This window comes from Anolis sagrei, chromosome 5, assembly GCF_037176765.1.
Source record: "Anolis sagrei isolate rAnoSag1 chromosome 5, rAnoSag1.mat, whole genome shotgun sequence".
Lineage (NCBI taxonomy): Eukaryota > Metazoa > Chordata > Lepidosauria > Squamata > Dactyloidae > Anolis > Anolis sagrei.
In genome coordinates this window covers 161,614,198-161,627,283 of record NC_090025.1, presented here as the reverse complement: position 1 = coordinate 161,627,283, position 13,086 = coordinate 161,614,198, and the positions used below count along the sequence as shown (strand labels likewise).

The window sequence follows — 13,086 nt, the reverse complement described above, 5'->3', positions numbered from 1 at the left end:
ATCATTTATTTGGAATGTGCAGGACAATTCTTAGGGAGTAGATTTTAGCCATTTTGTGACAAACCATGATGTCAGGCAGCCAAAATTATGATTAAGTACTCTGAACATGTTGTTTCACAACTAAGGGATTGTATAGTTCAAACCCTTGCTCTTTTCTCTTTTTCTCTTTTGGTGTGCACAATAAAAGGAGAGCAAGAGATTGTGCACACCAAGAAGTAAGGCAAGGGGGCAACCAGGATTTGGAAAAATAACTCCCGGAATATACCAGCCAGCATGGTCAATCTGGACTACATCAGCTGATGGAATCTGTGAGTTGTAGCCCAAATACAATCTTTTCAAACTGTGGGTAAAGTCATTATAAAATTAAAACTTCAACATGATAATAAGGTCTTACTTCCTAACCTCATATACAATGCTGCCAGAAAATAACAGATGCGATCAGAACAGTCTAACATCCTTGTGAATACATCTTGTGAAAACAGCAATATTTACATATATAAATCAAAGCAAGCAAACCATGCCACGCATCACTGGAGAAAATAAAAGGATAAAAAAATTGCCCAACCCAGTTCTAATAGTCATGGATTATAAAACAGCCACTGAAAAGAGGTCAGAGTTTACTAGTGTATCTCGCAATGATTCTGCTAAATTCCACATAAATAATGCAGCTTGGTTTAGCATTCAGAGTCAGCATGTTTCGACAGAGGACTGGAAGTACAAGACGGGAAGAACTAGAACAAGGGATCAAACACATTGGCTGGAGGAAAGAAATCACCATCAAGCAGAATCCAGGAGCTCACATCCACATTTGCTTCACATCTATTCAACACATACCTATTTCCTCCTGTCCAATTCCTGATTGCCACACAACTCACCTTCATAATTAAGTATTCTAATACTTGGAATGTAGTCAGAAAAATTCCGTAATGGGGAAAATACAACATGTTTTAATTTTATTTTCAAAAATGGATTACTTATTTTGATATCTACTTCTGTCAGTGGCATAGGAAATAAATATTTGCCCAACCATATACTATGATCAGGTTCTTTTGCAGGCACCGGCAAACCTAGAATGAGCCTGAACAAGGAACCCTGCTTCAGAAAAGCGTTTTCCCCAAATCTGACATCATGTGACACAACAATACAAATTTAAACTTAAAAAAAGGAATAAAGTAATAGACATTGCCTAATAATGAAAGTAATTGATTTCCTTTTGCTTTGAGGAAAAGGAAAGTTTTGGTTTGTGTGGCACCAAAACAGAGTTAGAATGACCTATGAAAACAAAGAAGTTCTTCAGTTCTTGTGGGTTTTTTTGGGCTATGTGGCCATGTTCTAGAGGCATTTCTCCTGACGTTTCGCCTGCATCTATGGCAAGCATTCTCAGAGGTGAGGTCTGCTGGAACTGGGAAAAAAGGGGTTTATATATCTGTGGAATGACCAGGGTGAGACAAAGGGCTTTTGTAAGTTGGGCTAGGTGTGAATCTTTCAACTGACCACCTTGATTAGCATACAATGGGCTGACTGTGCCTGGAGCAAACTCTTCTTGAAAGGTGATTAGATGTCCCTGCCTGTTTTTCTCTCTGCTGTTTTTGCTGTTGCAATTTTAGAATTTTTTAATACTGGTAGCCAGATTTTGTTCTTGCCTATGTGTGCATAAGCCTTCAAGTTCTCTGTTGACTTATGGCAACCACGTGCATTTCATAGGGTTTATTTAGGCAAAGAATATTTAAATATAGCTTGCCACTGCCTTCCTATGAACTATACCCTACAGCACTTGGCATTCTTTGAGAACCTCCCCACCCGAATACTACCCAGGCCTGGTTCTCCTGTGCTTCACATGGGATATGATGCCTTCAGGGTATTTAGACACCATATATCAGAAGAAACACTGCCTACTGTTATGTCTTAGAGATTATAGCAAAGGCTGACTGTATAGATCATGAAAGATTATGGATTGCTCTTAAAGGAATTGATGCGTCACAATTGAACTGATGCTTTACAAGTAGTCAGGACAGAATATAGAGAAATGGTACAGTTTTAAATTGGCAAGGCAGCATTTTATGTTTTACTTGTGGGCTGAACACACAGGTGCTTTAGCTAGAGATCCTGGGTCACCATTATCCCAGGGAGAAGCACAACAGAGTTCTTGCGACCCTGGAGAAGGTAGGAAGTGGTAGGCGCCATGGCAGTCCCCTCGGTCTTAAGGTCCTGCTGATCAATGCCAGATCCGTTAATGGTAAGACCTCTGCCATTCAGGACCTGATTCTGGATGAGAGAGCGGATCTGGCATGCATCACGGAAACCTGGCTGGATGAGCTGGGGGGAATAAATCTCACCCAGCTGTGCCCACCGGGTTTCGGGGTGCATCAGCAGGCCAGACAAGAGGGGCGGGGAGGAGGGGTCGCAGTGGTCTTTCGGCAATCCATCGCCGTGACCAGATGCGCTGTACCGCAAGCTCCTGGGTTTGAGTGTGTCCACCTGAGGGTGGAGAACCGTGACAGTGTGGGGTTTCTGCTGGTGTACCGCCCACCCCGCGACCCAGTAGTTTCCCTGTCTGAGCTAGCAGAGGTGGTCTCTAATTCAGCCCTGGTCTCCCAGCACTTGGTGATGTTGGGAGATTTTAACATTCATGCTGAGACCTCTTTGTCTGGCGCAGCTCAGGATTTTATGGCCGCCATGACGACCATAGGACTGTCACAAATTATATCAGGACCCACCCATCAGGCTGGACATACTCTTGACCTAGTTTTTGTGGCGGATAGTGGAATGATCAGAGTGGAAGAACAAAACATCCTTCCAGTGTCATGGTCTGATCACTATCTGGTCAGCTTTAGGCTTGCTGCGACCCCCAACCTTCGCAGGGGTGGAGGACAAATTAAGATGGTCCGCCCCAGGAGACTGATTGATCCGGATGGATTCCTGAGGAATCTTGGGGTTCTTCCTGCCATGGAACCTGGCGATCCTGTTGACGCCTTGGTCGATCTTTACAATAGGGAGATGTCCAGGGCGATAGACACGATCGCTCCCGAACGCCTCGTCTCGTTGCGTCATGACAGGCCGTCTCCTTGGTTTACCGAGGAGTTGGCTGCGATGAAGCACACGAGAAGGGGGCTAGAGCACAAGTGGAGGAAATCTCGGGACGTGTCTGATCAAGCACGGGCTAAGGCCTCTCTTAAGGCATACTCTGTGGCTATACGGGCGGCCAGGGAATCTTTCACGACCGCCCGGATAGCGTCTGCAGCAAATAGGTCATCAGAGCTGTTTCGGGTTGTTGGGGAGCTCCTTCACCTACCTGTGGTGGACGAGATCTCTGACGACACAGCAGCTCAGTGTCGCGATTTCGCACACCATTTTGCAGGCAAGGTTGCCCAGATACGTCTTGAGCTCGACTCCAATCTCATCGCAGTGCCAGGGGAGGTGACCGAGGCATCTGCTTGTCCAATTTTGTGGGATTCTTTTCGGCTTGTTCTTCCTGAGACCGTGGAGGAGGTTCTTGGGGCTGTGAGGGCGACCACTTCGGCTCTAGACCCTTGCCCATCCTGGCTCAATAAATCTGCCAAGGAGGAGCTGGTTGATTGGTTTGTGTTGATCATTAATGCATCGTTGGAGCAAGGGATTTTTCCATCTAACTTGAAACAGGCTGTGGTTCGTCCACTCCTAAAAAAGTCGTCCCTTGACTCTACAGTGCTGAACAATTACAGACTGATCTCCAATCTTCCTTTTTTGGGTAAGGTGCTGGAGCGGGTGGTCGCCCTCCAGCTCCAGGGCTTCCTGGATGACATCAATTACCTGGATCGGGCACAGTCTGGTTTCAGGCCTGGTCATGGCACCGAGACAGCCTTGGTCGCCTTGGTGGATGACCTCCGTAGAGGACTGGACAGGGGGAGTGTAACCCTGCTGGTCCTCTTGGACATCTCAGCGGCTTTCGATACCATCAATCATGGTATCCTTCTGGGTCGGCTCTCTGGGATGGGTCTTGGGGGCACGGTCCTGTCGTGGCTCCGGTCCTTCCTGGAGGGACGAACCCAGATGGTGAAGCTAGGAGATGCCTGCTCGGACCCCTGGCCTTTGACCTGTGGGGTCCCGCAAGGCTCTATTTATCTCCCATGCTTTTTAACATCTACATGAAACCGCTGGGAGAGGTCATCCGGAGTTTTGGAGTTGGGTGCCATCTCTACGCAGATGACACACAACTCTACTACTCTTTTCCACCTAATTCCAAGGAGGCCTCTCGGGTGCTAGACGAGTGCCTGGCCGCTGTGTCCATCTGGATGAGGACGAACAAGCTGAAGATCAATCCCGACAAGACAGAGGTCCTCCTGGTTGATCGCAAACCAGACCGGGGTATAGTGTGGCAACCTGTGTTGGACGGGGTTACACTCCCCCTGAAGCCACAAGTCCGCAGCTTGGGAGTTCTCCTGGACTCATCGCTCACGCTTGAGGCTCAGGCGTCGGCGGTGGCCGGGAGGGCTTTTGCACAACTAAGACTTGTGCGCCAGCTGCGCCCGTACCTCGCTAAGGCTGATCTGACTGGGGTGGTCCATGCCTTAGTCACCTCCAGACTGGATTACTGCAATGCGCTCTACGTGGGGCTGCCCTTGAAAACGGCTCAGAAATTCCAATTGGTCCAACGGGCAGTAGCCAGGATGTTAACGGGGGCCCATTACAGAGAGAGGTCAACCCTCCTGTTTAAGGAGCTCCATTGGCTGCCGTTTATTTTCCGAGCCCAATTTAAGGTGCAGGTGCTTACCTACAAAGCCCTGAACGGTTTGGGACCACCCTACCTGCGTGACCGCATCACAGTCTATATTTATTTATCGTGTCATCAGCAACCATTGTATTACAATTCTAACAGAGCAAAACAAACACAGAGATTAAAAAGAAAAAAAAGAAAAGAAAAAAAAACCACACAGATTTTGTAAATTTGGTATTTGGTTAAATGTCCTTTGACCAGTATCTGGCCACTTGGAGTGCCTCTGGGGTTGCCGCAAGAAGGTCCTCCTCATCACAGTCTATGAACCCACACGTTCACTCAGGTCATCAGGAGAGGCCCTGCTCGTGATCCCGCCCACGTCGCAGGCGCGTTTGGTGGGGACGTGGGACAGGGCCTTCTCTGTGGTGGCTCCCCGCCTCTGGAATGCCCTCCCGAAAGATCTCAGACAGGCCCCTACTTTGGCGGTTTTCAGAAAGAACCTGAAAACTTGGCTGTTCCAACGTGCCTTCTCAGATTAGGAACCCCACTACCAAAGCCCAGAAGCACTTTAGTAGAGTCAAGATCACCTTCACTGCACACTGCACTTATATTTTAATCCCATATCCCTCCGACACTTCAGCACTTTTAACCCTGTACCCCACTCCGGCCAACTCAGTTTTTAATAATGTCCAGTTGTATTGCTATTGCTATTGTTTTTCTGCTTTAACTGTTTTATTTGCTATGTATTGTGTTGTTGTATTGTGTTGAGCTCCGGCCTATTGTAAGCCGCATCGAATCCCTTGGGAGATGCTAGCGGGGTACAAATAAAGTTATAATATAATATATATAATAATAATATAGATCCTAGACAATCCTTCGCAGGTGCGATTGGTGGGGATGAGGGAGAGGGCCTTCTCGGTGGTGGCCCCCTGACTCTGGAACTCACTTCCCAAGGACATCAGGCATGCCCCAACATTGGCAGTCTTTATGAGGAGCCTGAAAACGTGGCTGGTCCAGTGCACTTTCCCAGAATAAGGAAAATTCCCAGCAATATGTCCTCAGAATGCACTTTACTACAGGTTTAGGATTGGCTGCGCTCCCTCATCTCTTTTAAAACCCTATACCAGATATATCCTACCTCGTTCATGCCCAGCATTTATTTTTTAAATTTTAAATTTTTTAATTATTACATTTGGCCCGACCACAGGTTTTTAAATCCTTATGTGTTGTTCTTTATTGGTTATTGTTTATATGTGATTTATATTAATTGTATTGTATTTCTTGTTTTGTGTTTATTGCTTTTTGTTTTATTGATGTTCTGTTGGGCTTGGCCTCCTGTAAGCCGCTCCGAGTCCCTTGGGGAGATGGTGGCGGGGTATAAATAAAGATTATTATTATTATTATTATTATTATTATTATTATTACTATTTTTATTATTATTATCCTGCACTGGGCAGGGGGTTGGACCAGATGACCCTTGAGGCCCCTTATGCAATCTCTGTTATTATTTCAAAATGTTCTGTATCTATATTATTGCCTAAATATTAAGAAATACTGTTTCTCTCATCATTTCAGAGCATGTCTACAGCAATATCTTTGCTACAGCATTCTGAAAGATCACCTTCACACTATTTTTAGACTTGAGATATCACATTCCCTTACAGAACTAATTATACCTTATTGGCATTAATATTATGTGAACTACATCTTAAAGCACCTGTGTTCAGGTCTGAATCATGACCTGATGTGTTGCTTTGACACATGGTTTTTAGCTAAAAGACCCAAATGCAACAGAATCTTCAGGTTGGAACACAATACCCAACTGGGATACTGGTTTCTGGGAAGAGATAACAGGAGACAGCCTTCCTATGAGCATATAATTGCTTGCTGTGTGTAAGATACCAAAAAGCAGGGTCTAATCCAATAAACTGCATTTTATGTTCTTAAACAACATTACTGACAAGTACATTTAGAATTAAAAAATAATCAGCCTACTGCAGGCATATCAAATTCTGCCCTACTACTAATGAGATGCGGCTTTTTCTTATATAAGATCAATAGGGAAGTAAGCAACCTACTTGGCATGTGGCCATCTCAACAAACTTGGGGGCATCAATAGACGCATTTGTCAGCTCACATACTCCTTGCGTCGGTGGACACAATGCCAGAGGCAAGCAGCGCACCTGTGATCAGTGGTAATCCTTTCAAGTATTTATGTTGGTCTTTCAAAAACACATTTATAACCTGCATCTCCACGTGCTCAAGGCAGCTTACTACAGCAAGTTAAGTACATGGCAATGATTCAGCCTTGGCACCACCCTTTCCATTGTGGTGGGATTGTGGGCTCCTGGAAGCAAGAGGTTATGCAGATGCCAGCAGTACTCGGGTATGGCCTCCCACACCAGATAGTTTTTTGCTGAGGAGCCAAACTAAAATGAGCCAAACAGACGGACTAGTAAGATGCATGAGAGAGACACTGGTGGAGGATCTCTCAAGAGATAATGGCAGTGGCACCATAACTAACACCTGTTAGGAATCTGCAGAAGGAGGCATGATACACCTGCTTTGAATGACTTTTACCATGAAAACCTTATGATGAAGCAAGCAACAGTGCCAGAAATTGAAAACTTCAGGTCAAAAGACACTCAGGAAGCTACTGGGGTTCAGCAGAGGACAACTACAAGTAGCCACTGACGTCTAATGATGCAACTGGACTCAAACTGAAAGGACAGTCAGTTGGTGATGTGCTCAGAGCTGAAAGGAAAGCCTGAAGCAGCAAAACACATAGAAATATGGAATATCAGAAGCATGAATCAGGAGAAGCTGGGGTAAAACAAGAAATATTAAGTATAAATGTTGCAATACTTGGGGTGAGTGAGCTGATGTATGTAAGTTGGAACAGATACTTTTAAAAAGTGTAACTCCAGCCATATAATAATAAGAATAAGATTAAGAAGAAGTTAATTTATATTTTGCCCCCTCTCCCCAGGGGACTTGGGGCAGCTTACAACATAAATAAGTCAATACCATAATTACATAAAATAGAATAAACAATAATATATCCAATGGATATAAAACACGCAATACAGCACAATCAAGTAACAAAATTAACAATACAGTTAGATTCTGTGTGTGTTTTGGAAAGCATAGGGAAGGGTTAACACCCTTGTGGTGTTTGTTTTGCTGCCTGTGCCCCTCTTCAGAAGATTTCACCTCACTTTCTGTCCCTGTGATGATTGGATTTTGAAAAATGCGGTTTGTTGTGGAAGTGATAAAGCTTCAGCGGAGACACCTTTTTCCCATGATAACTTTTTCAGGGGTGCATTTCCCTTCCTAGGAATAGATTTCTCTCGCTTCCTGTTGTCTCGCCCCCATTCTTAACTATGAGTGGCCTGTAAGTCGGATGTTTGTAACTTGGGGACGGCCTGTAGAAGATTCTAGGGGCAGAAAATAAACCCCCACGGCGTGCTGCAATTGGCCAATTCTGAGCTACAGAGTTCCTCTGCGTTCCATCTTGCCCCTTTCCTCCATGTCAGGTATTCACCACTGACATGAAACCACTGAGAGGGAATGTCCTAATTTTCTGACAATTTTCCACACACAAATAACAGTTGCCGTCTTGTTTTGGGGAAGTTGTAGAGAACTTAAACTTGGACTTGACAAGCTGAGAGTAGTCAAGATAAAAATATTGATGATCATTATGAAAGTTGATTCAATATACCGTAGACTCTCAGTTAACCAGACTCTCAAGCAACCAGCAAATAGATGGAAGAAATACTTTAAATAAAACAAAATTATTTTTAGTAGAAATGTTACATTATGTTTGTTTTTGACTTAATTTGCTTTCAATTAAAGTATTCCAATATCATGAACAAGTCAATAGAAAGTTAATGATATGGTATAGTACTAGCTAGGCCAGTTGTTAATAGCAGTTATCCAGCAACCAGAAGTGAGGTTTATATGTTTGTGAAATGTCTAGGATGGAGGCAACCTGATGATTGCAGCCATGAAAACCTTCGACAGCACATTGCCACCTGATGATTCTGGAGAAAAGCTGAATTGAGAGGGAATGCCAGCTGTGAACCTCATCCTCCACCTCCAGAATTGCCTTTATCCATTACAGTAGACTCAGGGTCATTCCACACAGCCATATAACCTAGAATATCAAGGCAGAAAAATCCCACAATATCTGCTTTGAACTGGGTTATCATTGACCACACTGCCATATATTCCAGTTCAAAGCATAAAATGTAGGATTTTATTCAGCTGTGTGGAAGGGGCCTCAGTTAACCAGCATTCATGGGGATTAGCAGATGCTGGATAAATGTAGTTTGCCTAGTTTGCAACAGACCCCTCAACCTCTGAGGATGCCTACCATAGATGTGGGCGAAACATCAGGAGAGAATGCTTCTGGAACATAGACATATAGCCAGAAAACTCACAGTAACCCAATCAAGTGGCAGCTTTAGGAAATAATGGTTTTGTAGTGTACTTTGTGTTTACGTAAGGGATCCCTTTGCAACTGCAGTACAACAGCTTTGTGTAGCATTTCTGAGCACAATACAAAAACTGCTAGTAATCTCTTTCAAAGCGCTAAACACACATTATTTCAAAAGGTCCCTTTTCCTCACATGTTTCCACTGACCCACAGAGTTTGGCTGCATTGTCAGAAATGCAATTTGGAGATGGAGCAGCCCATTTGTAGTTGATAGGACCAGTATTGTGTAGTATTTACTGGCTTTTACTTGCGCTTAATCCACAAGGCCAGCTAGGATCAGTGGGTTGTTGTGAGTTTTCCGGGCTGTATGCCATGTTCCAGAAGCATTCTCTCTTGACGTTTCAGCTGAATCTATAGCAGGCATCCTCAGAGATTGTGAGGTCTGTTAGAAACTAGGAAAATGGGGTTTATATATCTATGGAATGTCCAGGGTGGGAGAAAGAACTCTTGTCTGTTTGAGGTAGGTGTGAATGTTTCAACTGGCCACCTTGATTAGGATTTAATGGTCTAGCAGTTGCCTAGTTTCCAACAGACCTCCTCACAACCTCTGAGGATGCCTGCCATAGATGCAGGCAAAATGTCAGGAGAGAATGCTTCTGGAACATGACCATACAGCCCAGAAAACTCACAACAACCCAGTCATTCCGGCCATGAAAGCCTTCAACAATACATCCAACTAGGATCGCTTCTGAAATTCAAAAAGGACTGCAACTGCATTATTTCTTAATTATTCATGGAAATCACGAATCATATATCAACTTTTTTACTATATGGAGGCAATGAGCCGCTCCTGATTCCTCACTATTCTTACTAGGTAAAGGCTTCCCCCTGACATTAACAATGCTTGACTGGGGGTTGGTGCTCATCTCCATTTCTAAGCCGAAGAGCTGGCATTGCCTATAGACACCTCCAAGGTCATGTGACTGGCATGACTGCATGGAGCACCATTACCTTCCTGCCAGGGTGGTACCTATTGATCTACTGCAAACTGCTAGGTTGGCAGAAGCTGGGGCTAGCAGCACGAGCTCACACTAGTCCCTGGATTCGAACCTGCAACCTTTCGGTTAGCAAGTTCAGCAGCTCAGCGGTTTAACCCACTACACCACTGGGGGTTCCTTATTTATTTACCATATTTATATCCTGCAATCTCAGCCCAAGGGTGACTCAGGGCAAATGGCACAATTTGATATTCACAATAACGTAAAAACAATTAATACATTTAGCATAAATAACATTAAATAAAATAATAAAACCCATAAAAGTATAAATCCTCAGCGTCTCATTACTAAAATCATTATCTCATCGCATTGTCCAGTTGTTCCAAAGATCAGTTTGTCTGCTACACTGCATTTAGGAAAGCTTGCACAAAAAGCCAAGTTTTAACTTTTTTACGAAATATTATGAGGTTGGGGGCTGATCTGATATCCCTACTATTCGTATTAGTATTGTGTGTTTTATGAAGACATTGAATGTTTGCCATTGTTATGCTGGAATCCGCCATGAGTCCTCTCAGGGAGAAAGGGTGGAATACAAATAATGTTGTTGTTGTTATTGTTATTATTATTATTTGAAACACAACAAGATGAGTCCATAGCAGACAAGATCACTCTGCTGGCTGTTGTATTGGATCACACATCAGACACTTCCTAGGTGTCTAGGACTGTGTGATGTATCGGGAAATAATGTGTGCTGATCCCAGTAAGGTGACCTTTTGCAGCTGGCAGATGGTAATCTTGTCAGTACCGATTGGGTTTAAGTGCAGGACAAAGTCTTTAGGCACTGCACCCAGTGTGCCGATCACCACTAGGACCACCTTGACTGACTTGTGCCAGAGTCTTTGCAGTTCGATCTTTAAATCCTCATATCGTGTCAGCTTTTCCAGTCGTTTCCCTTCAATCCTGCTGTCACCTGGGATTGCAACATCGACGATCCATACTCATGAGGTCAGGAGTATTGTGCTCCAAAACTCTGTCTGAATCCAGAAGTCCCAGAGGAGTTTGACATGTTCATTCTCTGTAACTTTTCCCGGCTTGTGATCCCACCAGTTCTTTGTGACAGGCAGATGGTATTTGTGGCACAAGTTCCAATGAATCATCTGAGCATTATTATTACTACTACTACTATCCCTTTCCTATGCATTTTCCAATTTATTTTTGTCATCATTTATATAATCATCTACACTGTAGAATTAATGAAGTTTGGTCCTGCTTGAACTGCCAAGGCTCAATGGGAGTTGTAGTTTGTTGAGGCTCCCATGATACCACACCACTGAGACACCTTAAGTGGTGTCAAACTTAATTAATTCAACGGTGTAGACTAGGCATGGGCAAACTTGGGCCTTCCAGGTGTTTTGGAGTTCAACTCCCATCATTCCTCACAGCCTCAGGCCCCTTCCTTTTCCCCCTCAGCCGCTTAAGCGGCTGAGGGGGAAAAGGAAAGGGCCTGAGGCTGTAAGGAATGATGGGAGTTGAACTCCAAAACACCTGGAAGGCCCATGTTTGCCCAGGCCTTTGGTCCCACGGGGCGTGACGTCACACACGGAAGAAACTGATCAGTTTTGGATAGGCTTTCCAATCCCGGTCTGTAATAGCCCAGGACACGTGTACCGTGACGACGTGTGGATGCGCCCACACGTGTAGCCCTGGGGCCAAACGCCAGCGTGTCTTTCCTTCCTCAAACTGCCGGGAAACGCGAGGAAACTTTATTTCAGAGGAACAAAAATAATTAACTCACCCTCCCACGCTTCTTTCCGCCGTTTAGTCAAACGTGCTCCAATAAATCAAACCCACGAACCTGCGGAGTCCCCCGATCGCAGCCCTTCACGTCGCCGCGCTCTTGCCTCTGGAGAAGAGGGGGAGGAGGATGGCGTTAGCAGGAGGCGGAGGATTTGAAAGCCGGCAGTTTTGTTTCCTGGATGGTGATTCGCTGTCTTAGCGCTTCTGTTTCTTGCGCTTGCGCAGAGTGGATCTTGGTCCTCCTCCTCGTCCTCCCAGAGGCCCTCCTCGTGCAGCCAGGGGTGGCTCAGAGACTGAGGCGGGTGGGCAGCGGGAGGGGGAGGTCACAATTTCGTGCCTCGCGACGCAGCCGCCTTTGTCGCGAGGCATCATGGGAGTTGTAGTTTTTAATAACCAAACGTTTGAAGCCGTTTGAGGAAGGCACCAGGAAGCAGCATTCCTTACCAATTGGGTTCTAGACTAGAGAAGGCTCCTGGACCTTGTGTAGAAGACGGAATTTCCTTGTTTCTTTGTGCCCATCTACATTCTAGACTTAACGCAGTTTGACAACTATTTTGGCTGCCAGGGCTCAATCCTATGGAATCCTGGGAGTTGTAGTTTAAGATCTTTAGTCTTCTCTGCCAAAGAGTACTGTATTAGTACCTCACCGAACTACAGTTCCCATTATTCCATACCATTGGGCCACTGCAATTAAAGTGATTTCAAGCTGTGTTAATTCTACAGTGTAGATCAGGCCAACTTGGGCCCTCCAGGTGTTTTGGACTTCAACTCCCACCATTCCTAACAGCCAGTAGACCAGGCACGGGCAAACTTGGGCCGTCCAGGTGTTTTGGACTTCAACTCCTGATATCGAGCTAGAATTTAGAGGCTCCCGCAAGGCAACATCTTTGAAAAAACAGCTGGACGCCAGGTTGGGGTTTTAGAGGCTAAAAAGGTTATTCCCGGGGCAGCAGAGCAAAACTAAGATAGCCATTAGTATTAGAATTCTCCCAGGAGAAGAATGACACAATTTTAGAAGCGATCCGTTGACTCGCAGATACGGGGCCCCGAAGGGTTTCCATACCCGCTGTTTAAGGGAGTGCAGTTTCGGCCTCCCCGGGATGCGAAAATCGCATTCCGGGAGGGCCGGCAGTTATCTGCAGCCCGGGAGAAGAAAGGTT

The 13,086-nt window shown here is 45.0% G+C and overlaps 1 protein-coding gene across 2 annotated transcripts in view; it reads right to left on the bottom strand.

Annotated features, from left to right (window-relative positions):
* RANGAP1 (Ran GTPase activating protein 1) overlaps positions 1–12,194 on the bottom strand; it is a 35,091-nt gene extending 22,897 nt beyond the window's left edge. The window contains exon 1 of one of the 2 annotated variants that reach the window (XM_060777117.2): positions 11,925–12,194. The gene's annotated coding sequence lies outside the window, so the exon portion shown is untranslated. The remainder of the gene's footprint in view (positions 1–11,924) is intronic. The other variant, XM_060777118.2, reaches the window with a different exon arrangement.
* Positions 12,195–13,086: the final 892 nt, after the last annotated feature.